The sequence below is a fragment of the Leucoraja erinacea genome, chromosome 3 (genome assembly GCF_028641065.1).
Source record: "Leucoraja erinacea ecotype New England chromosome 3, Leri_hhj_1, whole genome shotgun sequence".
NCBI classification, from domain to species: domain Eukaryota; kingdom Metazoa; phylum Chordata; class Chondrichthyes; order Rajiformes; family Rajidae; genus Leucoraja; species Leucoraja erinaceus.
The window spans coordinates 102466817-102492127 of record NC_073379.1 but is presented as its reverse complement, the minus strand read 5'-3'; the positions used below and the strand labels follow the sequence as shown (position 1 = coordinate 102492127).

Here is a 25311-nt window from a genome sequence, read left to right as displayed (position 1 = left end):
CACAGCCTCCACTTCCTGCTCTGCGGGCAGCTCTGGCTCGGCCGCCTGCCACCTTCACCTCGCCCCGGCACAGCGCGCCCGGCTCCGTCGAGGCCCAGGTCCACGAGCTCCATCGCAAAGACACCACGGGTCCCGGGACACAGCACAGGGGGGAGAGAAGACGGAGGGAGAGGAGAAAGAGGGATGAGGTAGGGAGAGGGGAGGGAGGGGGAGAGGGATGAGGGAGGAAGGGGTGGAGAGAGGGATGAGTGAGAGAGCAGAGAGGGATGAGGGAGGGAGGGAGTGAGAGGGGAAAGAGAGGGAGGGAGTGGGTGAGAGGGGTGGTGGAGTGCAGAGAATTAGGGAGGGGGGTAGAAGGGGTCCGGGGTGATGGGCAAGGTGGGATAGAGGAGGGGAGTAGAGGGAGAGGGGGACAGGGTGGGGTGGGTTTGATGGGAGGGGGATAGGCATGAGTGGTGGAATATTGCGTTGGGGAATGGGTTGCGTTGGGGAATGGGTTAGTGGTGGAATATTGCGTTGGGGAACGGGGTGCGTTTGGGAACTGGTGAGTGGTGGAATATTGAGTTGGGGAATGGGTTGCATTGGGGGACCAGGCCTCCCGTGTGGCACTTAGTTTAGTTGTATATACTTCTATCAGGTCTCCATTCCAGAGAGAACAATCTGGGTCAGTCCAAAGTGTCCCAGTACCTTATACCTCCTAATCCAGGCAATATTCTGGTAAACATCTCTGCACCCCTTTCCAAAGCCTCCATATACTTCCTGTAATCGGGCAACCAGAACTGCACGCAAAATTCCAAATGTGGCCTTACCTATAAAACTCCACGACGACATCTTAATTTTGGTGAGGACTGTCAGCAGAGTATATAGCATAAAGCCAAAGTTTCAGAAAGGAGTCTACTGAGGTGGGAGACACTGCGATGTGGCCAATGCCAACAGTAGGGAAATGGGGTTGTTGTCATATGATCATGGGCAGGACATGACTCGGATGATCCATATATGGCAGTGTAAGATTTGAATGTAGGAAGAAGTGGAAAGGAGATGGGTACTGCATGGATTGCGAGTAGATGTTGGTCAATGGGAGAACATATAATGGTGAGATATGGGAAGGTGTGCACAACATAGAGGGATTATTGTGTAATTAATTGGGTTAGCAGTTTCTTCTGGCTCGTATTAATGGATGCAGCCCTTCCAGCGAATTGCATTTCATCTTTCAGCTCCACCAGAGCCAATAATTCATCCTCAGAGATAGAATAGAATCCTTTATGTATATGACAAACCCACCTCCTGCAGTGTGAAATACAGAAGGGTTGGTTTCCGAGAATGAATTTTTTGAATATTAACGCATGATGATAAAAAGTAAGGCTCTAATACCATTCACTGTGGAAGGGACAGCACCTGTGTGGACTTCATGTATATGTACAACTATTGATAATTACAGCAACATATCTACGAAAATACAACGAATTCTTAATCGATTGTCACAAATTTTCACAAAGTCTATACAAAATACCTGTATATTAGTCACATTTTGACGTTTCCCTTACCAAACAACTTCTCCAAATGTTCCATGCAAATTAATAAATTACGATATTACTCACAAGTCATTTCCTGCATCTCGAATAACTTCTTGTTTGTTCAGGTGATGATAAAGATCATCATTAATGAACCATTAAGCGTCAAACTAATTTTGGGCAAATGAGCCCATTGTTCCATGCATATGACTTGCCCAAGGACGTGAAAAAGAACATTTCCTGCATTACTTTCTGCTCATTTGATTTCTCTTGCATCCAAAAGGCATGAGGCAGTGCAGCGTAGGTTCACGAATTGATCCCTGGGGTGGCGGGACTGTCATATGAGGAAATTGAACAGACTAGGCTTGTATTCACTGGAGTTTAGAAGGATGAGGGGATATCTTATAGAAACATATAAAATTATAAAAGGACTGGACAAGCTAGATGCAGGAAATATGTTCCCAATGTTGGGCGAGTCCAGAACCAGGGGCCTTACTTAGAATAAAGGGAAGGCCATTTAAGACTGAGGTGAGAAAACACTTTTGCACCCAGAGAGTTCAAGTTCAAGTGAGTTTATTGTCATGTGTCCCTGTATAGGACAATGAAATTCTTGCTTTGCTTAAGCACACAGAAAAAAAATAGTAGGCATTTACTACAAAACAGATAAATGTGTCCATATACCATGATATAAATATATACACACATGAATAAATAAACTGATCAAGTGCAAATAGCAGAAAGTGGTTATTAATAATCAGAGTTTTGTCCGAGCCAGGTTTAATAGCCTGATGGCTGTGGGGAAGTAGCTATTCCTGAACCTGGTTGTTGCAGTCTTCAGGCTCCTGTACCTTCTACCTGAAGGTAGCAGGGAGATGAGTATGTGGCCAGGATGGTGTGGGTCTTTGATGATACTGCCAGCCTTTGAGCCTTTTGTGAATTTGTGGAATTCCCTGCCACAGAGGGCAGCGGAGGCCAAATCACCTGATGGATTTAACAGAGTTAGATAGAGCACTAGGGGCTGGTGGAATCAAGGGATATGGGGAGAAGGCAGGCACGGGTTATTGATTGGGGACGATCAGTCATGATAACATTGAATGGTGGTGCTGGCTCGAAGGGCCGAATGGCCTCCACCTGCACCTACTTTCTATGTTTCTATGTTTCTAATAATTTCAGGGTAGATAATTCCAAATTTTCACCACCCTTAGGATTCTTAGAATTTTTGCTCTCAATTAAATAACCTATACTTACCATACAACTGTGACTCATAATTCTCAACTCCTTGACCAGAGGAAACATTCATTTCATATCTCCCATCAAGCCCTTTACCGTTTGTACATTTCAATTAAGTTACCTTCAAAATTCTGTCTACAATGACCTAGCCTAATCAATATCCCCTCATATGACAGACTAGCCATCACAAGAGATAGCTGGTGAATCTTTGCTGCACTCCTGGAACAAATATATCCTGTACATGATTGTCTTGGTGCAATGTCATGAAGCCCATACAATTTGTGGTAAGACATCTTTACTCCAGTACACAAATCCTTCACCTAAAATAATAATATACCATTACTTTTCTAATAGTATGCTTCATCTGCATGTTAAATTTCGGTGACCAGTGTAGAAACACACCCATTGAACATTGTTGCATATTAATCTCACAATTTTTAAACAATCAGAATTGTAACTATATATGAAATTGGGTAATCTCACAATTTTATACTGTATTATCTATCTGCCATGTTATTGCTTCATCATTTATGCTCTACATCCTCTTGACGGATTTCTGCTTCCTCAACATTACTTATTGTATTCCGATTTAGACTAATGAAATCCAGAAAATTAGAAATGTTACTTTTAGTCCCCTCTGCCAATTGATTAATACAAGTTATAAACAGTTGGGGTCCAAGAACTAATCCCACATGTCATGTACTGCCATTTCAGGAAGAACCCCCTTTATTTTTACTCTATATTTTCTATCTGTTTAAATATATGTACTATAATCTTGTAAACGATAGTCAATTCCACTTGCTTCCTCCTGTGAGACAGTCGTTGCAAATAGTTTATCAAAGGCCTCCCAGAAATCCAAATATAACACTCTCTGGCTTCCTGTCATCTATTCCAATATATATATCCTTAAATATAGTAAACATGATTCCCTTTCATAAATCATAAGTTTTTACAAAGTGGGGTCACATATGTTACCGTCCGATCCGCAGAGAATTCCAGAATCTACAGTATTTCAGGGGATAATAACCACAGCATTCACCACCTCCAGAACCACCCATTTTAAAACTTTGGGATGAAGTCCAAACTTTCACATATTTCAGTTTTCAAACTCATTCACGTCTTTAACAGTATTTCTTTCCCATCACTATTTTCTTTTACTTCCTTGTTTGCCTCTTTGATGAACACAGGAACTTTTTGTGATCATCTCTGGGTTATAATCTCAGACTAGGGTCTAGTAATAAAGATTATAATAGGCTTGTAAACAACATACCCCGTTTCTCCAAATATGTTCAGGCGGATGCTATCTGGGTTAGTCATCAGTCTAATCCATTCCATGATTATTTATTCCGAGGTGAGATCCTTCCTTCAATATCTGTTTCCAGTTTCCCAGATCCACTAAACTTACTGCATCTTTGATTTTAAATCTATATATAGTATTGTCTTATTAAGCGAGCACCTTAATTCCTTGTTTTCTTACTGTGAATAACTCTCTGAGATGTTTTGCTCTGTTAAGGGCCTGCCCCACGAGCATGCGGCAAGCGCGACGTAATGTGGTCGCTTGAGCCGTACGGCCTCGCGGGGCCGGTCCCACCGATCGCCGGAGCCGTATGGAGTTGTGAGGAGCTAGTCCCGACATCGCGCGGGGCTCTGGAATACTGAGTGTTCAAAAATTCCGCGTGGCAACGGCCTGCTGGCCCGCAGCCGCCTCGACGTCGTACGCACTGCCTCGAAGGGGATACGCAGGTCTTGACGCCTTATGCAGCATCTTGGCGCCGTACGTCACGCATGGACTTCGCTCGAACTTCACATCACTCACTCGACCTCTGCGCGACCCCCGCTTCTGGTTTGGTCGCGCTCGCCGCATGCAGTCACATGCTGGTGGGATCGGCCCTGTACGGGGATCACTCGACCTCCGCGCGACTCCCGCTTCCGGTCTGGTCGCGCTTGCCGCATACAGTCGCATGCCCGTGGGACTGGCCCTTTACATTTTAAAACGAAGAAATTTGATTCAACCGTTAACATTATGTTTTTAAATCCATGGCAAACCGCATGCATTAGCTTGTCTTTCAATCATGTTAATAAATAAGATGTGATAAACGATCTGGTAAAATAGCAGCATTGCCCTAAGGGATAGAACCAAAAGTGCATTACTGTTTATTTAGCGACAGCACTGAGGGACAACTGCATCACTGAAGCAGTAGCACTAAGAAAACACTCCTTCTGGACACTACAGCACTGAATGTGTGCCATACTATTGGAGGAGCATTGCAGTCAGATAAGTCCTTATTTGAGTTATGGGGTATGAACAGGGCCAGAATCTGTTTCAATGGAGATGAAGTTTACACAACATCATATGCATTTGGTTCCATGAGCATAAGCATGCAATCAGAGTAGATTTATACATGCTCAGTATGTGAAGGAACCTAGTTTCCAATTGTCATGGTTCTCCTTGTCAGTGGATTAAGACTTCACTCTGTCAAATCCATGCAATGATTGGTGTGCAACAGCCACACGATGTAAATGCAAAGTCATTTTCAAATACAGGGTACTGAGAATTGGAGCAGAAGTGAATTATCCTCAATCCTGAGGGATTGCCAAAGAAGAGCAGTTACAAGTAACTATTTTTAATACTGTGACAGGTACAATACGCCATGAGAATAGCTATCCACCAATTGACATCATAATTAAAAAGGAAATGATACAGTTTGCATTTAATCCTTCTAAGAATGTACCGTCAAATTGATTAATACATTTGCTATTTTTGCTTGGTCTTAATTGAAATAGTTACATTTTATACATTCTATATCAAAAAGGAATGCAACAAGCACACTGGTCAATATTTATCATAATTGAAGGAGATTATTGCTAATGCATCTGATCGCTATTTATAAGACTATGTGTGTAAAGATTTATGTGACTGGAATTTCATGACCACCATTTCTTCTTAATAGTGACTGCACTTTGGAACCATTTTGTTGGCTTTGAAGTATTTTCTGTCATTGTAAGGATCAATATAAAGGCCACCTATGATTTTCTTTATTACAATAAATTCTAAGACAACAACAATGCATTTGCAATGGTCCAGATTAGGTGATGGCCATGCAGTTCCAGCCCCATAAGCTACAGTTGATTGTAAACCAATAGCTAAAATACACCTGCTAGGTTTATAGATTATTTTCACAAATATTTTAGATGGTGATTAAGTAATAAAATAATTAATTGCTTTCAAAACTGAAACATAACTTACAGGTCATTCAAAATTTCAAAGTTTTGGTAGAAGATAGAAAACATAGAATTGACTCCAACCAAGAAGAAATAACACCACACTGTTCAAAACTAATTAATGAATAGCTCAGCACAGCAAATCAATGAGATTTAAAACAATATGCTTTTTGAATAATTCTCTTGCAAGTTCCAAAATGCTTAATAACTACCAGAAATAATCAATTATTAGCTGTAGGGGAAAAAACTCACTTATTGCATTCATATTTGCAATACAAACTGTAAGGGGATTGCTTACATTTTGTTAAGTGAATGCAAATCATAGCTGCAAGCAATATTTATGCATGGGAAGTTTAGCCCCAAAGCATTCTATTAGAAATGCACACACAATATAAATTTCCCTTCTGGGCAAAATCAAGACCATTAACAACTTCATAGTTTTGCCGTTGGTTTGGTTATTTGGGGATTAATTTGTGAAAAATCTGTTTAATTGATAGTTTTTCCAGGACATTAAATTTGATTTAAATATGTGAAATTCCTCCTTAAGAAATGGGATTTTTTAATAGGCATAATTTCAAGATTCATCAAACTATATAGTTCCAAGTAACTCAACCAACAACCAGGATTCATTTGAGTATTTCCTTTTCTTTACTCTATTTGACCTATTCAATTCTTCTTCCCTGCCAAACCAGGGATTAAAGATCTTCAAGAAACTTTGCGAGAAGGTGGAGATACTATATGATTTGATTTATTTGTTGTCATAAGTACAAATTAAAAGTAATCACTGATCTCAGTCAATTCAGTGCTTTAGACTTTATTAAATTCTCTCATTTTTGTGCACTTCCATGATAAGTCAATTACAATAGAACACCAAAAGAACAGTAAGCATTATTTTTGATGTACAAATGTACATAAATTTGTTGCAAGCTTTGCTGGGATCAAAAGATAGCATTTGAATAACAAAACATGGTGGCAGGCACAATTAAATTATTTAAATATTTTCATACTCAATGTTTTTCCCTTATTAATTGTCCTTTATGGAGTGCCTTTAGTACAAAACCATATTCCAAAATTTACAAATACAAGACAAAATTGTCCAGCCAAAGATATTAGTCCAGCTGTCTTAAAGGTTGTTAATGAGGGTCTAAAAGGAAAAAATATATAGAAAGTTTTATGAGGGAAATACAATAGCAGGGCTCTGAGACAGAAAATACCTCAGATTTTAATAAAGAATAGTCGGAGTATTTGAAAATCAAATTCAAAAGCAGTCGGAATGAGGCTATAATGCATGACGACAGAGATATGTCACAAGGAGATTTAGCTATGAAGATGAAAACGTTATATTGCTGGAGTTTGTGGATGAGAGCTGATTTAAGTAAGTTTTTAAACAGCCAGGTGCAATGAAAGCAAGATACAAGATACAAGATACAATTTAATTGTCATTTGGACCCCTTGAGGTCCAAACGAAATGCCGTTTCTGCAGCCATACATTACATTACAAACAAATAGACCCAAGACACAACATAATTTACATAAACATCCATCACATCGCTGTGATGGAAGGCCAAAAAAACTTATCTCTCCACTGCACTCTCCCCCCCCCCCCGATGTCAGAGTCAAAGTCAAAGCCCCCGGCTGGCGATGGCAATTGTCCCGCGGCCATTAAAGCCACGCCGGGTGGTGCGAGGTCGCACACCGGGTCTTGGTGTTGGAGCCCCCGGCGTGCGCTCGCAGAGTCCCGCGGCCATTCCAAGCCGCGCGGGGCGGTGATGTCAGGCCCCGCTCCAGGAGCTCTTCGACCCCGCAACTCGGGCGGGAGAAGTCGCCGTTGCGAGAGCCCTGAAAAGCGGTCTCCCTCCAGGGACCCGCGGGCTCCCGGTGCCGCCGTCCACCAGACCTGCAGTTGAAGCCTCCGACTCTCCGGAGGTCGGGCCGCAGCAGCAGCAGCAGCAGCAGCGCTCCTCCACCGCTCCACCCGCTCCGGACTCGGCCAGCCCCGCGACGGTGACGGTGAGTCGTCGGCACCAGAGTCCCCGGTCTCTTCCTGTTGGAGGCCGCTCCTCGTTGCAGCCCCAACGATAACGGAGACCCGACAAGAAAAGGTCCCTCCCAGGGAGAGATTCCCCCTCCCCCCCCCCACCCCCCCCCCCCACACACACACCCCAACAAAAAATAGCAAAACACTACATAGAAACATAGACAGAAAATAATAAAAACGCGGACGAGCTGCAGAGGCCGCTGCTGACGAGAGTCGCGCCGCCTACCAGGTTCGAAAGCAATGAGGCAATGAAACCTATATGAAGAAAATAATTGCTTGCAATTGGTTGGTGAAGGGATTCGAAGATGACGACTTTGCTCTTTAATGTTTCATCTGGTTAGCCAGTGAACTACAGCTTCACGTGTCTAGATTGTGAAATAGAACAATTGCAGATGTTGGAAATTTCAATAAACACATTATAGATACATAGAAAATAGATGCAGGAGTAGGCCATTCGGCCCTTCGAGCCTGCACCGCCATTCAATATGGTCGTGGCTGATCATCCAACTCAGTATCCTGTACCTGCCTTCTCTCCATACCACAAGGGCCACATCTAACTCCCTCTTAAATATAGCCAATGAACTGGCCTCAACTACCTTCTGTGGCAGAGAATTCCAGAGATTCACCACTCTCTGTGTGAAAAATGTTTTTCTCATCTCGGTCCTAAAAGATTTCCCCCTTATCCTCAAACTGTGACCTCTTGTTCTGGACTTCCCCAACATCGGGAACAATCTTCCTGCATCTAGCCTGTCCAACCCCTTAAGAATCTCTATAAGATCCCCCCTCAATCTTCTAGATTCTAGCAAGTACAAGTCGAGTCTATCCAGTCTTTCTTCATATGAAAGTCCTGACATCACAGGAATCAGTCTGGTGAACCTATCTGTAGTCCCTCTATGGCAAGAATGTATTTCCTCAGATTAGGAGACCAAAACTGTACGCAATACTCCAGGTGTGGTCTCACCAATACCCTGTACAACTGCAGTAGAACCTCCCTGCTCCTATACTCAAATCCTTTTGCTGTGAATGCTAACATACCATTCGCTTTCTTCACTGCCTGCTGCACCTGCATGCCTACTTTCAATGACTGGTGGACCATGACACCCAGGTCTCGTTGCATCTCCCCTTTTCCTAATCAGCCACCATTCAGATAATAGTCTACTTTCCTGTTTTTACCACCCGCTGAGTTACTCCAACACGTAGTGTCTTGTGTTTCACAGACTCATTGGTTAGAAACATAGAAACATAGAAAATAGGTACCTACACCGCCATTCAATATGATCATGGCTGATCATCCAACTCAGTATCCTGTTCCTGCCTTTTCTCCATACCCCCTGATCCCTTTAGCCACAAGGGCCATTTCTCAAAATCCCCGTCACCACTGATGTACAGCCCAATGGTGTGAATTTCCCAAGCTTGTCCTTGCAACTTTTTGTTTATTAAAGCACACCATTAGCCACGCTGAATTCTTCCAGCACATTGGCCATTCTATTGATGATACAAGTTTATCTACCAGGAGTTCTGCAATTTCTTCACTTACATGTGGTCTGGAAGACTGTTAACGGGCAGGTCCCATTGTGATGTCTTAGCTCTAACTGCCACACTGCTGAATCTTTATCAAACTGGATTCTCATCCCTCCCCCCCACATGAAAAATTCTGGAAATTAAACCTCTCTTCTATTTATTCCAACCCCCACACACACTAACTACCCCCCCCCCCCCCCCCCACACACTACACACTAATCCCATATCTGTCTGTTTCTCTCTATCTCTCCCTCCCTCTCCTTTTCCCTACCCTCAGTCACTGTCGGGTGGCAGCTGAGATCCCATTGTGATGTCATTGTCTGGTGGTGGAATGTTCACGACAGCGTATGTAAATGAGATCCAATTGTGATTGGAGGACTGTGAGATGCCATTGTGATGTTCCCCACCAGTCCCCGCCTGAAGCCGGTGGGAAGCGGCAGCGGTAGGTCATATTAACATAGAAACATAGAAAATAGGTGCAGGAGTAGGCCATTCAGCCCTTCGAGCCTGCACCGCCATTCAATATGTTCATGGTCATGGTAGCGCTTCCGCCCCCGGGCCCCCGACAGAAGCGTCCCCCTCCCCTGGCTGTGGGACGTTCCCCACCGGCCCCGCCTGAAGCCGTCCCCCCCCCCCCCCCCCCCCCACCGGCCCCCCGACAGCCCGGCCTGAAGCTGGCCCCATCCGCCGGCTACTAACGCTCCCGCCATCCCCCCCGCCTGAAGCCGTCCTCGTCCCCAGCAGCAGGACCCTTCCCCCACCCACCAGCCCCCGCGTAAAGCTGCAGGATGCTCCCCACTAGGCCCCGCCTGAAGCCATCCCCCTCCCCGGCTACAGAACTGGAAATCAGTCCCTCCGGCCCACTGTGCTAGCCCAAGAAAAGTCCCTTTGGTCCATAATATCCCTATTAGCCTTCTGGAAACCAGTCCCTTCGGCCCAGAGCTGTCCCCGCCCCCGGCTGCACGACATTCCCCCCTCCCCAGCAGCCGCCTGAACCCGTCCCCCTACCTTGGCTGCAGGACGCTCTCACCCACCCGGCCCCCGACAGCCCCGCTTGAAGCTGTCCCCGCCCCCGGCTGTAGGACGCTACCCACCACCCGGCCCCCAACAGCCCCCTCCTGAAGACGACCCCATGCCCCGCTGCAGGACGCTCCCCCCCAACAAGGGGATCAAGTGAGTGCATGGGAGTAAGGGCAAGGAGCAGAGTGGGGTGGTGAGGAGAGGAGGGGGGATCAGGGGCGTCACAACGGGAACCTATCAGTCGCGCCTGCACAGTTGGGGGTTATGCGTGAGTGGTGGAATATTGTGATGGGGGACCAGGCCTCCTGTGTAACACTTAGTCTGGGAATATTACCAAAACTCTCACCTCGTTTGTTCATGAGTCTGCCTGTCTATTATTCAGAGATGCAACAACGCCTAAACGGTATACGAAAGCAATACAATATTTGCACCACCTTACTCACAATTGTCCTGTGGTGTGTTTTTATCAAGTTTCGTTCTGATTGATAATATATTTTACGTTATTCACATTTTTAACTTTACAAAATCCGACTTTGAGAAATATTTCTTCCATCTGCACAGGCAGTTACAGCTATGTCATCACAATGGGATTGTAACCCTGCCCGCTAGAATGTTGCAATCCCAGGTACTGAGTTCTGCCGGCCCATAAAATGAGGGAGGGTGAATAAGGGGAAATGAGCCACCCCTGCACAGTTGGGGGCTATGGGTGAGTGGGGGAATATTGCGTTGGGGAACGGGTTGTGTTGGTGGAACGGGTGAGTGGTCAAATACTGCGTTGGGGAACTAGTTGCGTTGGGGGATCAGGCCTCCCGTGCGGGCTATGGGTGACTGGTCGAATATTGTGTTGTGGGAATGGGTTGCGTTGGGGGAACCAGGCCCCCCGTGTGACAGGGACCCAACAGGTCCCACTTGGTCTAGTAACTTGTAAAATATAAAATCAAATGTGAACGCATCACATTTTCCATCCTCAGTCCCCTATTCCCCTCCTTCATAATCCTCCCTCTCCCCACCCTCCACCAACCCTCCTCTGCTTCCTCGCCTCACCCTCTCCCTCCCCTCCACACTCTTCCCCCTCCTCCCCACCATTACCTCGCCATCCCTCGTCCTACCCCTATGCATTCCCCCTCATCCCCAGCACTCCCACCCCCTCCTCGTCACCATCCCTCCCCTCTCCTACCCTCCCCCACTCCCTCCCTACCCTCTCCCTCCCTCCAGAACCCCCCTCCTCTCCCTTTATCCCCCTCGTCCCCATTACTCACCTCCCCCCTCTTATAGAAACTTACAAAATTCTTAAGGGGTTGGACAGGCTAGATGCAGGAAGATTGTTCCCGATGTTAGGGAAGTCCAGGACAAGGGGTCACTGCTTAAGGATAAGGGGGAAATCCTTTAAAACCGAGATGAGAAGAACTTTTTTCACACAGAGAGTGGTGAATCTCTGGAACTCTCTGCCACAGAGGGTAGTTGAGGGCCAGTTCATTGGCTATATTTAAGAGGGAGTTAGATGTGGCCCTTGTGGCTAAAGGGATCAGGGGGTATGGAGAGAAGGCAGGTACGGGATACTGAGTTGGATGATCAGCCATGATCATATTGAATGGTGGTGCAGGCTCGAAGGGCCGAATGGCCTACTCCTGCACCTAATTTCTATGTTTATAAAAACCCCCCACTCTTCCTCACCCTCTATACCCCACTCCCTACCTCCCCCACTCCTCTCACTCTATCCCCCCTCTACCCCCACACTCCCTCCTCATCTCCCCCACTTTCCCCTCCCACCCTACCCCTCCCTCTATCCCCCCACTCTCTCAACTCCCCAGGATTTTGATGTAAACCACCACCGGCCCCGTTTTCTCCGCGATGTAGTTATACTTGAGGCGGGGGCTGTCTGGGGGGGACGAGCCAAGCGACCTGGAGCCGGGGGAGGGGGAGGGAGAGGCCAAGGCTGTGGCCTAGTCCTTGCCCCAGCCTCAGGGCCGTGCTCATTTCAAATCCCGCACGTGCGGATACCGAGCCCACTGTGCACGCGCGGGTAGACTTTCAGTTATCTTAAAATCCGCACGCACGGATACCCTCAGTCAATCCCTCCCTCCATAACCCCTCTCTCCTCCCAACCCCCTCCTCTCCCTCTATCCCCATACTCCCCCACTCCTCACCTCCACACAATGAAAATCGCAATGTTTTTTTTTGTAAATGAAAGCCCCCTATCCCACTCCCCCCAATGAAAATCACAATTTTTGTTTTTAAATGGAATTCTCAATGTAAATTCCATTTTTTCTTAAAAAAAACTTAAACACAATGGGGAGGGAGAGGTTACTGAGATGTTACTGAAATGGAAGAATTTAATTGAATCACGATTTTTAATGTAAATGAGATTCGGGATCCCATTGTGATGCGATGGCGGGCAGGGCATGTTGAAAAGTGTTTTTTGTAAAGTTTAAAATGCCAATAACTTGTAAAATATAACATAAATCCGAACAAAACTTGTCTCTTTTACATCCCAGGGCAATGGTGAGTAAGGTGGGCCAATAATTGTAGCGCTATCGTTTACCGTTTTGGCCGAGTTTTGAAACGTCACGCACTCGCACGCTTACAAACAAAGAGAGCTTTAGTGATGTACTAGACCAAGTGGGACCCGTTGGGCCCCGTTCCCCCAACGCAATATTCCACTAAACTGCCCAGTGCGTCAGACGGGTTCCCGTTGTGACGCCAGAGATCCCCTTTATGACGCGAGACACAGCAACCCTCACCCAACTGCGCAGGCGCAGCCGGCAAGTGGGAGAGCGACTGCAACATTTTTAAAGTTAAAAATGGCAATAATTTGTAAAATATTAAATCAATGTGAACTCATCTTACTCTCCCTCTTCAGTCCCCTATTCCCCTCCTCCATTATCCTCCCTCACCCTACCCTCCACCAACTCTTCTCTGCTTCCTCCCCTCAACCCCTCCCTACCCTCTTCTCTCTTCCCCCTCCCTTCCTCCATTACCCTCTTCCTTCCTCCCTCCCCCACCCTCCTTCACCTCTCCATCCTTCTCCTTTCCCCTACCCTCAGTCACTCCCACCCTCCCTCCATAACCATCCCTACCCCCCCCCCTCTCCCCTATGCCTCTCCTCCCCCACTCCCCCCTATCCCACCCCCCCCCACTACTCTCCCTCCTCACTCCCCCTCCTCTCCTATCCCCCCTCCTCACCCATTCACTTCCCCCACATTCCCCTCCCTCTCCCCTCCTCAAACCTCCCATTCTCTATCCTCACCTCCCCAGGATCTCGATGTAAACCTCCGCGGGCCCCATTTTCTCCACGACAACGGCGATGAAGTTGTACTTGAGGCAGGTGCTGTCGGGGGGGGACGGGTCGAGCGCCTGGAGCCGGGGAGGGGGAGGCAGAGGCCTAGTCCTTGCCCCAGGTCCCCCTCCTCTCCGCCACCATGGTCCTGGAGCAGCAGCCCCCGGACCCTGCACCGGCTCGAACCCCAGCACAGGTCCCGGAACCACGCTCCGGGCCCAGTCAGTGTCTTGTGTCCGCTCCCCAGTGCCCAAAGCCCGGCCCCGGGGCTCGGCCCACGCCAGGCCCCTTCACCTTCCCTCTTTATTTCCCGTTTCTTCCTCCCCTCCCTCTCTCTCCTCTGCTCAGTCACTTCCTCCCTCCCTCCATAACCCCTCTCCCCCCTCCCTACCCTCCCTCCCTCCTCTCCCTCTATACCCCAGCCCCTCCCCCACTCCTCACCTCCCCCCTATCCCACCCCCCACAATGAAAATCGCGTTTTATTTAATGAAAGTTTCCCCATCCCACCCCCCGACAATAAAATCTGCGATGTTTTTTTCTGAAATGCAATTCTCAATGAAAACGCATTTTTTCTTTCAAAAACCTAAACACAATGTTAGCTATTAATGAAAATGGACAAATTTGATTAAAACTTTTTTTTATTTTGGAATTCGCGATGTGTTAAATGACATTTGGGATCCCTTTGTGACATCATTGTGGATGAAAACAAAATAATTTGATTAAAACTGATTTTTTTGAAAATCGCGATTTTTTAAATGTAAATGAGATGGGATCCCATTGTGATGTCAGTGTGACACGGCTGAAGTAAGGGCAAGTGGAAAAGTGTTAAAAAGTGGCTTTTGTAAAGTTTAAAATGTCAATAACTTGTAAAATATAACATAAATCCGAACAAAACGTCTCTTTCACATCCCAGGACAATGGTGAGTAAGGTGGGCCAAACATTATAGCGCTATCATGTAGCGGAGTTTTGAAACGTCACGCACTCACACAAATACAAACAAACAGAGAGTTTTAGTAATATATAGATGGGACAAATGCAGGTAGGTGGGATTAGTATAGATGGGGCATCTTGGTCAGCATGAGCAGCTTGGGTCAAAGGGCCTATTTGACTATATAGAAACATAGAAAATAGGTGCAGGAGTAGGTGATTCGGCCCTTCGAGCCTGCACCGCAATTCAATATGATCATGGCTGGTCATCCAACTCAGTATCCTGTACCTGCCTTCTCTCCATACCCCCCGATCCTTTAGCCACAAGCGCCACATCTAACTCCCTCTTAAATATAGCCAATGAACTGGCCTCAACTACCTTCTGTGGCAGAGAGTTCCAGAGATTTACCACTGTGTGAAAAATGTTTTTCTCATCTCGGTCCTAAAGGATTTCCCCTTTATCTTTAAACTATGACCCCTTGTCCTGGACTTCCCCAACATCGGGAACAATCTTCCTGCATCTAGCCTGTCCAACCCCTTAAGAATTTTGTAAGTTTCTACAAGATCCCCCTCAATCTTCTAAATTCTAGTGAGTACAAGCCGAGTCTATGCAGTCTTTCTTCATATGAAAGTCCTGACATCCCAGGAATCAGTCTGGTGAACCTTCTCTATACTCCCTCTATGGCAAGAATGTCTTTCCTCAGATTTGTAGACCAAAACTCTACACAATACTCTAGGTGTGGTCTCACCAATACCCTGTACAACTACAGTAGAACCTCCCTGCTCCTATACTCAAATCCTTTTGCTATGAATGCTAACATACCATTCGCTTTCTTCACTGCCATATCAATACTGAACCCCCAATACCGTGTGCTTTAAGTTTGTATCCTAATCTCTTATGTGGGACCTTGTCGAAAGCCTTCTGAAAGTCCAGATATAACTCATCCTCTGGTTCTCCCTTATCCACTCTATTAGTTACATCCTAGAAAAATTGTATAAGATTCATCAGACATGCAGGCCCGTACAAAGCTTTTCAAAAAGTGGGGGAGGGGTGGCATGACAGGATTACAAGAAATTTAATATGAAATAATGTGCGCATCACGATCAGGAAGCGGGAAGCGTGAAGTCCCTCGATGCCGGGGTCCCGCTTAAGGGCCCTGGAAGTTCAGGGGTTTTAGATGCTCTCTGATGCATTGTGAGCCTTATTTTGGAGCATTTTTGCATCAAATTTATGACCAATATTTCAGAAATTAACAGGAATCTGAGGTCGTTTTTTCCCACAAAGAGTGGTGGGTGTATGGAACAATCTGCCAGAGGAGATAGTTAAGGCTGGGACTATCCTACTGTTTAAGAGACATTTGGACACGTACATGGGTAGGACAGATTTAGATGGATATGGGCCAAACGCGTGTGAGTGGGACTAGTTTAGAGGGTGGAGAACTGTGGAATTCATTGCCACTCTCAGCTGTGGTCAAATCAATGGACATTTTTCATGAGGAGATTGATAGATTCTTGAGTAATACGGTGTCAGAAGTAATGGGGAGAAGGCAGGAAAATGGGTTTGAGTGGGAAAGATAGATAGTCATAGACTGAAACAGTGTGGAAACAGGCACTTCGGCCCAGCATGTCCCATCTACACTAGTCCCACCTGCCCTCGTTTGATCCATATCCCTCCGAATCTGTCCTACCTGTTTCGTAAATTTTGCGATAGTCCCTGCCTCAACTACCTACTCTGGCAGCTTGTTCCATACACTGACCACCCTTTGTGTGAAAAATATACCCCTCAGATTCCTATTAAATCTTTTGCCCTTCACCTTAAATTTATGTTCTCTGCTCCTCGATTCACCTACTCTGGGCAAAAGACTCAACCATATCTATTCAAATCATGATTTTATACACCTCTATTAGATCATCCCTCATCCTCCTGTGCTCCATGAAATAGAGTCCCAGCCTACTCAACCTCTCCCTATAGCGCTGGCCCTCCAGACCTGGCAACATCCTTGTAAATCTTCACTGTACCCTTTCCAGTTTGATGACATCTTTCCTATAACATGGTGACCAGAACTGAATACAATACTCTGAATGCGGCCTCACCAACTTCTTATGCAACTGCAACATGACCTCCCAACTTCTATACTCAGCCTGACCCGCTGGGTTGCTCCAGCACTCTGTGAAACGTCACAGAACAGGGCAAGATTAGCAAGTTTGCTGATGATTCAGATGTGAATGGTTTTGCAAATAGTGCAGATGGTTGTGAATGATTACAACAGGATCTGGATTAATTAGCCAGGTGGGCAGAGGAATGGTTGATGGTTGCATGGTTCCTTGAAGGTCGAGTCGCAGGTATATCAGGTGGTGAAAAGTATTTTGGCACTTTGGCGTTCATCAGTCAGAGTATTGAGTATAGAAGTTGGGAGGTCATGCTGCAGTTGAATAAGACATTGGTGAGACCGCATTTAGAATATAGTGTTCAGTTCTTGGCACCATGTTATAGGAAAGAAGTCAAACTGAAACAAGTACAGAGATCCCCATCCTGGATCAGTCCAATCAGGATTGTGTCGTCCGCAAACTTGAGAAGCTTGACAGAGGTGGCTGTGGAGGTGCAGTCATTGGTGTGGCTAGAGAGTAGAGGAGAGGGGACAGTACGCATCTTGCTGTGCTCCTATGCTGAGCGTTTGCGGGTCCGAGGTAAGCTTTCCCGTCTCGCATGCTGCTTTCTGTCTGTCAGAAAGCTGGTGATCCACCGACAGAGGGGTTCAGGCACAGTCAACTCAGAAAGTTTGGAGCGTAGTAGCTATGGCACAATGGTGTTGAATGCAGAGCTAAAATCAACAAACAAAATCCTCGCATAGGTCCCCTGGTGGTCTAGATGCTGGAGGATGAAGTGCAGGTCCAGATTGACTGCGTCATCCACAGATCTATTGGCCTAATTTGCAAAATGCAGAGGGTCCAGCAGGGGGGTTGTGATATTTTCCAGCACAAGCCTTTCAAGGGCCTTCGTTTTTTTCCCCCAAAATGTCTTCATGACTACAGAGGTCAGTGTGACAAGCCTGTAGTCATTAAGACCAGTAATCCTTGCCTTTTTGGGTACAGGGACAATAGTGGAGAATTTGAAGCAGGCAGGGACAGTACGTCTTTGCAGGGACTGATTTAAAATGAGTAATTGGGTGTGAAGTGGTGATTGGAATGGGTTGGGTGTAGAAGGGCCCAGTCTTTGCAGACTGAGGTCAGGCTGTGAGTGGGTTGGGGTGGGAAAGGGTCCACTCTTTTCATACTGGAGTCTTGCCTTAAGTAGGTGTGAAGTGGTGAATGGGAAGGAGAGGGTGCAGGGTCCATTCTTTGCAGACTGGGGTTTGCCTGTGTTTGTTGGGGAGGGGGTTTCAGAGTTACGTTTCTGATTTTCAAACCTGCAGTAAAACTCATTCAGGTCGTTCGTCAGCTGATAATTGTCCAAAGAGCGGGGGGCTTTCCTTTTATAGCTGGTGATTACTTCAATGCCCTTCCAAACTGAAGAAGAGTCAATAGCTGAGAACTTGCTCCTAAACTTCTCAGAGTACCTTTCCTTGGCATTCTTCTTCTCAGCTCTTTATCGATTACACTATCTCAAGTTCAAGTTCAAGTGAGTTTATTGTCATGTGTCCCTGTATAGGACAATGAAATTCTTGCTTTGCTTAAGCACACAGAAAATAGTAGGCATTTACTACAAAACAGATAAATGTGTCCATATACCATGATATAAATATATACACACATGAATAAATAAACTGATAAAGTGCAAATAGCAGAAAGTGGTTATTAATAATCAGAGTTTTGTCCAAGCCAGGTTTAATAGCCTGATGGCTGTGGGGAAGTAGCTATTCCTGAACCTGGTTGTTGCAGTCTTCAGGCTCCTGTACCTTCTACCTGAAGGTAGCAGGGAGATGAGTGTGTGGCCAGGATGGTGTGGGTCTTTGATGATACTGCCAACCTTTTTGAGGCAGCGACTGCGATAAATCCCCTCGATAGAAGGAAGGTCAGAGCCGATGATGGACTGGGCAGTGTTTACTACTTTTTGTAGTCTTTTCGTCTCCAGGGCGCTCAAATTGCCGAACCAAGCCACGATGCAACTGGTCAGCATGCTCTCTACTGTGCACCTGTAGAAGTTAGAGAGAGTCTTCCTTGACAAACCGACTCTCCGTAATCTTCTCAGGAAGTAGAGGCACTGATGAGCTTTTTTGATAATTGCGTTAGTGTTCTCGGACCAGGAAAGATCTTCAGAGATGTGCACGCCCAGGAATTTGATGTTCTTGACCCTTTCAACCATCGACCCGTTGATATAAATGGGGCTGTGGGTCCCCCTCCTACTCCTTCCAAAGTCTACAATCAGTTCCTTGGTTTTGCTGGTGTTGAGGGCCAGGTTATTGCGCTGGCATCACATGGACAGTTGCTCGATCTCCCTTCTATATTCTGACTCATCCTCATCAGTGATACGCCCCACAATAGTGGTGTCATCAGCGAACTTGATGATGGAATTCACACTGTGGTTGGCTACGCAGTCATGGGCATAGAATGAGCACAGCAGGGGGCTGAGCACACAGCCTTGAGGTGCTCCCGTGCTGATTGTTATCGAGGCTGACACATTTTAACTCTTTAACAATTAGGCTATCGGCTTGACGCATATGTGCCCCCTCCTTAGCTGCAACATCATCAACGGACTACTACGGACAGATCCATGATGACCCTGAAAACATGCAGATTTTTGTAATATTTAAATTATATTAAAAATATGCTGCAAAAAGAGTCACAAACTTTGGAATTCATATTTTTCAGTATTATTATCAAGGCAAAGAAAGCAGTTCCAATTGTTTGATATTATTTGATATGAGCCATGAGGAAAAAATATAATAGCTTTAAAACCTACCTCAATTTTACAATCTCATTAAAGATATTCCCCCTTTCCCTCTCCCCTCCCCCATCTCTCTCCCCCTTCCCTTCCCTTCCCCTCTCTCTCTCCCTCCCTCTCCTCCCTCTAACATCGCCCCCTCTTTCTGGGGGGGAGGGGGGGGGAGCGAAGATGACGGTGACTGGGCCAGCGTGGGGCCAGCGGGGGTGGCTTGCGCCCCGGCGGCGGGGGGGGAGGCGAGGGCAGTGGACCCCGCCGCAGCGGCATCTCGTGTTGGGGTTACAGCCGCTCCCGCCCGGCGACGGGAGGACGGTCTCCTGGTCGCCAGGCTGGCCGGTGGCGAGGCTCTGTCGCCGCGGATGGAAACGCTAGACCCGGCGGGCGGCCTGGCGCCCCCCCCCCCCTTCCACGACTTACCTGGAGTAGACACAAGGCATCGAGCTCAATGGCTGAAGCGCAAATGATAGTCTGATCCCGCCCTGGGCTCACTGCGCACGCGCGGAGAGACAGCGCCGTTTTGCATCGCTTCCCCAATTGCGCAGGCGCGGATGGGCGCATTTGATTCTCCCCCAGCGGCCGGAGCCAGAATTTCGGGCAATTTCCAACAAAGTGGAAACGCTGATTGTGCTCCGATTTCAAAAAAACAATTCTGGGGATTTTTTCTTACTCTGCGGGAAAAAAGGGGAGTGCGGTCGCACCCAGCGGTCGTACCCCCCCTTCGGACGGCCATGACATGATTTACCTTTCGTAAATCCATGCTGACTTTGTCCAATGATTTCCAATCATTGTCCAATGATATGTGAGAAACAACGGATCTAAGTGTACCTCTGAATATATTTTTGGAAATGTCAGGTCACAATGAGAGAATGATTCGTAAAGTATATCTGAAACTGGGAATTGCAAACAGTGGAAACAAAATAAACAACAAGGAGGTGATATTGATCCTTGACTAAACTTTGATTAAGTCACAACTAGCGTAACATACCCAAATCCTGGTCACCAGACTTCAATACTCTATTGAACCTCTACAGGTGTACAGTAGGGAGTATACCGAGGGTAGTATCATGGCCTCGATTGGCAATTCAAAACCCCCAAGGATGAAAGAGGCTGCAGAATATAGTGGACATTGAACAGTCAACCATAGGCATTGACCTCCCCACCATTGAAGGAATCTACATGAAGCGCTGCCTCAAGAAAGCAATTAAAATCATCAAAGACCCACACCACCCGAGCCACGCTCGCATCTTGTTGCTATCACTGGGAAAACAGTACAGGAGTCTGGGAATCATTACCTGCAGGTTCATTAACAGCTTCTTTCCATTAACTATCAGACTCTTAAATGACAATGTACAATCCTACACACAAGCCTACCTCAGCAATGAATTACTATGGTCTTTGCATAGGAGCCACTACATATTTTAGCTTGCACTATTATGGTCTGGTCACCTGGTATTACTGTTAATTTGTTGTATTATTGTATTTATATTTGCTGCGTTGTTCCATTAATGCACCTGTTAATCTGCAGCCAGTAAAAAAATATTTGTTCAATTTCTCAATTAAAAACTCTTGACTCGAGTCCTGACTCGTAAGTTAAGCAGTTTGGGACAATATTTGACAGAGGACATAAAAAGATCATGGCAAGTTTAGAAAGGGTTGAGAGTAGCTGTTCTCGTTATCTGATTGTTAAAACTTGTTCTTAAAAACACAGAAAATTCCAATGACCTAAAAGTTATTACCTGTAAAGGTGGTAGAAAGAGGGCTTTACAAAATGGTTTTAAGAACAAAATATCTATATTTCCAGTGGGAAGGAACAGGGCTATTGCACTAAATAGAATCAAACAGGTTGTTCAGACACAAGAGGAGGTCATTCAGTTGAATGAATCTATGCCAGGTGCCCAGCACTGTAATTCCCTCAGTCCCATTCTCTCCCTGCAATCCTCCTAATTATTCTCTCTCTTGCTAATCCAATAGCCTTTTGAAGTAATTGATTAATTCTGCACACCTAGGCACCCAGGCATGCTCTTAACCTCGGGTGTTGTTTCTGTAAAGTTTGGATGTTCTTCCTGTGATTTCACCAGCTGCTCTGAATTCCTCCGACACCACAAAGACATTTATTGTTAACTACTAACTGTAAATTATCTCTTAGTAAAGGTAAGTGGTAAAATGAAGCAAAATGAAGTTGATGGGAAAGTGAGATTTAATATGTTTTAGGATAACAGGGAAATAAAGAAGGTGGATGTAATCTGCCACTTATTTGCTTATTCAGCCAGCCTCTGACAATTTATAGCCTATTATGTTCCTCCTTGCTCTTTCCCACACCTTTAAACTTAGTTTGATCACAAATTTCATCTAGCACCTACAGGGCTGCCAACCCTCACGCTTTGAGCGTGAGAATCACGCATTTGGACAAATTCTCACGCTCTCATGCTGATCACAAATTTCTCACGCTCTGTCGTGGGAAATTCTGTGATCAACGAAAATGTCAAAACTCATATAAACTACATGGGCCGCGGGTGTTGGAGAGCTGGGGCTAAAGCAGCGACGGGGACAGATGCAGAGAGCTGGGGCTGGAGTTCCGGCCATGGAGCAGCTTCAGTGCAAGAGTCCCAGGCCGTCGGAGGCATCAGAAGCGTTGCGCCGTTGCCGATTCGGCACAGAGAGAGAGAGGGGGGGAAGGGGACAGTGGGGAGAGAGGGGGGGGGGAGAGAGAGAGAGAGAGAGAGAGGGGGGGGAGAGAGGAGGGGTTGAGAGAGGGGGGGAGGAAACCAGAGGGGGAGAGAATCGGTTGAGAGAGGAGAGAGAGGAGAGAGGGGCGGAGAGGGGGATAGAGGAAGAGAGAGAGGGGGTGGAGAGGGTAGGAGAGAAGGTGAGAGAGAGGGGGAAGAGCTCCGGCGAGAGAGCCTGAAACATCGGGCCGCCGTTGCACCGACTGCGGAGGCCTCAATAGGACCCGACCATGGGTGAACAAGAGGAAGAAGTTGACTGAACTTTGTTGCCTTCCCTCACAGTGGGAAACATTGATTCCACTTTGGGGGGATGTTTTTATGGTTTTATGTTTTATGTTAAATTCTATAGTGTTGTGTTTATCTTATTTGTGTGCTGCATGGTAACGCATATTTCATTGCACCAATTGGTGTATGTGACAATAAATGTCCTTTGTTTGTCCTCAATTCTGAGGCTCTGACCTCTGGTCCTAGACTCTCCCACCAGTGGAAACATTCTTTCCACATCCACTCTATCTTTGCCTTTAATTATTCTGTAAGTTTCAATGAGGTCACCTCTTAACCAGCGTAGAAAGGCCCAAAGCTGTCAAACGCTCATCGTAATCTAACCCACTCATTCCTGGAATCATTCTTGTGAACCTCCTCTGGACCCTCTACAGAGCCAGCACATCCTTCCTCAGATATGGGACCAAAATTTGCTCATAACACTGCAAATGCACTCTCACCAGCACCATATAGAGCCTCAGCATTACATCTCTGTTTTTGTATTCCAGTCCTCTTGATATAAATGCTAGCATTAAATATGCCTTCCTAACTACCGATTCGACTTGCAAATTAACTTTTTAGGAGTCCTGCACCAGCACTCCCAATTCCCTTTGCACCTCCAATTTCTGGATTCTCTCTTCATTTAGAAAATAATCTACGCCTTTATTCTTATTACTAAAATGCATGACTCCACACTTAGCTACACTGAATTTCATCTGCCTCTTCTCTGCCCACTCTCCTAACCTGTCCAAGTCCTTCTGCAGAGTCCTTGTTTCCTCAACACTGCCTACCCCTCACCTATCTTAGCATCATCTGCAAACTTCAATCAATCAGTTTTATTCATCACATTGCACACAAAGTGCAAGTGAAATGAATTTGGCCACTAAGGCCACTTGGTCACTAAGCCTTCAATCCCCTTATCAAAATCATTAATAGACAACGTGAAGAAAAGCATCCCTAGGACTGACCCTTGTGGAACTCCACTAGTGACCTCACTGGAGGTCTTGCAGCAGCCTGGGGCTCGGTTGGATCGGGTGTCGTTCAAAGAGGCCAAGCACGCAGACCAGACGCAACCTACAGCTGCATAGAGCGGTGAAGCAGCAGCGGAGGAAACCAACGGCTATGCTTGGCCAGGCTGACCCTGCAACGCTGCCAGAACAGCAGGCTTTCAGGACCAGGTTAAAAACTTACAACAACTGGGACTTGAAAATGGTGCCAAAACCTGGTGGCTCTTACATACTGTCTCAATGTACTATTCCTATACATGGAAATACAGAAAATAGGTGCACGTGTAGGCCATTCGACCCTTCGAGCCAGCACCGCCATTCAATATGATCATGGCTGATCATCCAAAATCAGTACCCCGTTCCTGCTTTTTCCCCATATCCCTTGATTCCATTAGCCCTAAGAGCTAAATCTAACTCTCTCTTTAAAACATCCAGTGAATTGGCCTTCAAGCCTTCTGTGGCAAAGAATGCCACAGATTCACAACACTCTGGGTGAAAAAGTTTTTCCTCATCTCAGTCCTAAATGGCCTACCCCTTATTCTTAGACTGTGACACCTGGTTCTGGACTCCCCCAACATGGGTATAATCTCCCAGGATGAGGTGTTCCAAACCAGGGCATCTGAAATGTCCTCATTCTCCCAGGATGAGGTGTTCCACACCAGGGCATCTGAAATCTCCTCATTCTTCAGGGAACGGGGGTTCCCCTCCTCCACCATAGATGAGGCTCGCACCAGGGTCTCTTCCATACCCCGCAACACTGCTCTCTCTCCCCATCCCCCCCCACTCGCAACAAGGGCAGAGTCCCCCTAGTCCTCACCTTTCACCCCACCAGCCGTCACATACAACAAGTAATCCTCCGTCAGTTTCGCCACCTCCAACGTGACCCCACCACTCGCCATATCGTCCCATCTCCCCCCATATCTGCCTTCCGCAAAGACCGCTCCCTCCATAACTCCCTTGTCAATTCTTCCCTTCCCTCCCGTACCACCCCCTCCCCGGGCACTTTCCCTTGCAACCGCAAGAGATGCAACGCTTGTCCCTTTACCTCCCCCATCGACTCCATTCAAGGACCCAAGCAGTCGTTCCAGGTGCGACAGAGGTTTACCTGCATCTCCTCCAACCTTATCTATTGCATCCGCTGCTCTAGATGTCAGCAGATCTATATCGGTGCGACCAAGCGGAGGTTGGGCGATCGTTTCGCGGAACACGTCGGCTCGGTCCACAATAACCAACCTGACCTCCCGGTGGCTCAACACTTCAACTCCCCCTCCCATTCCGTATCTGACCTCTCTGTCCTGGGTCTCCTCCATGGCACGCGCGAGCAACAACGGAAATTGGAGGAACAGCACCTCGTATTCCGCTTGGGGAATCTGCATCCTGGGGGCTTGAACATTGAATTCTCCCAATTTTGTTAGTCCTTGCTGTCTCCTCCCCTCCCTCAGCCCTCCTGCTGTCTCCTCCCATCTCCCAGCCTTCGAGCTCCTCCTCCTTTTTCCTTTCTTCTCCCCGCCCCCCCCACCTCCGATCAGTCTGAAGAAGGGTTTCGGCCCGAAACGTTGCCTTTTTCCTTCGCTCCATAGATGCTGCTGCACCCGCTGAGTTTCTCCAGCTTTTTTGTGTACCTTCGATATTCCAGCATCTGCAGTTCCTTCTTAAACAACATGGGGATAATTTTTTCTGCATCTAGC

General features: G+C 46.6%; 1 protein-coding gene across 2 annotated transcripts in view; it reads right to left on the bottom strand.

Moving 5' to 3' along the window:
* Positions 1-25311, bottom strand: part of fam172a (family with sequence similarity 172 member A) — a 430929-nt gene that overhangs the window by 393518 nt on the left and 12100 nt on the right. The window lies entirely within an intron of this gene.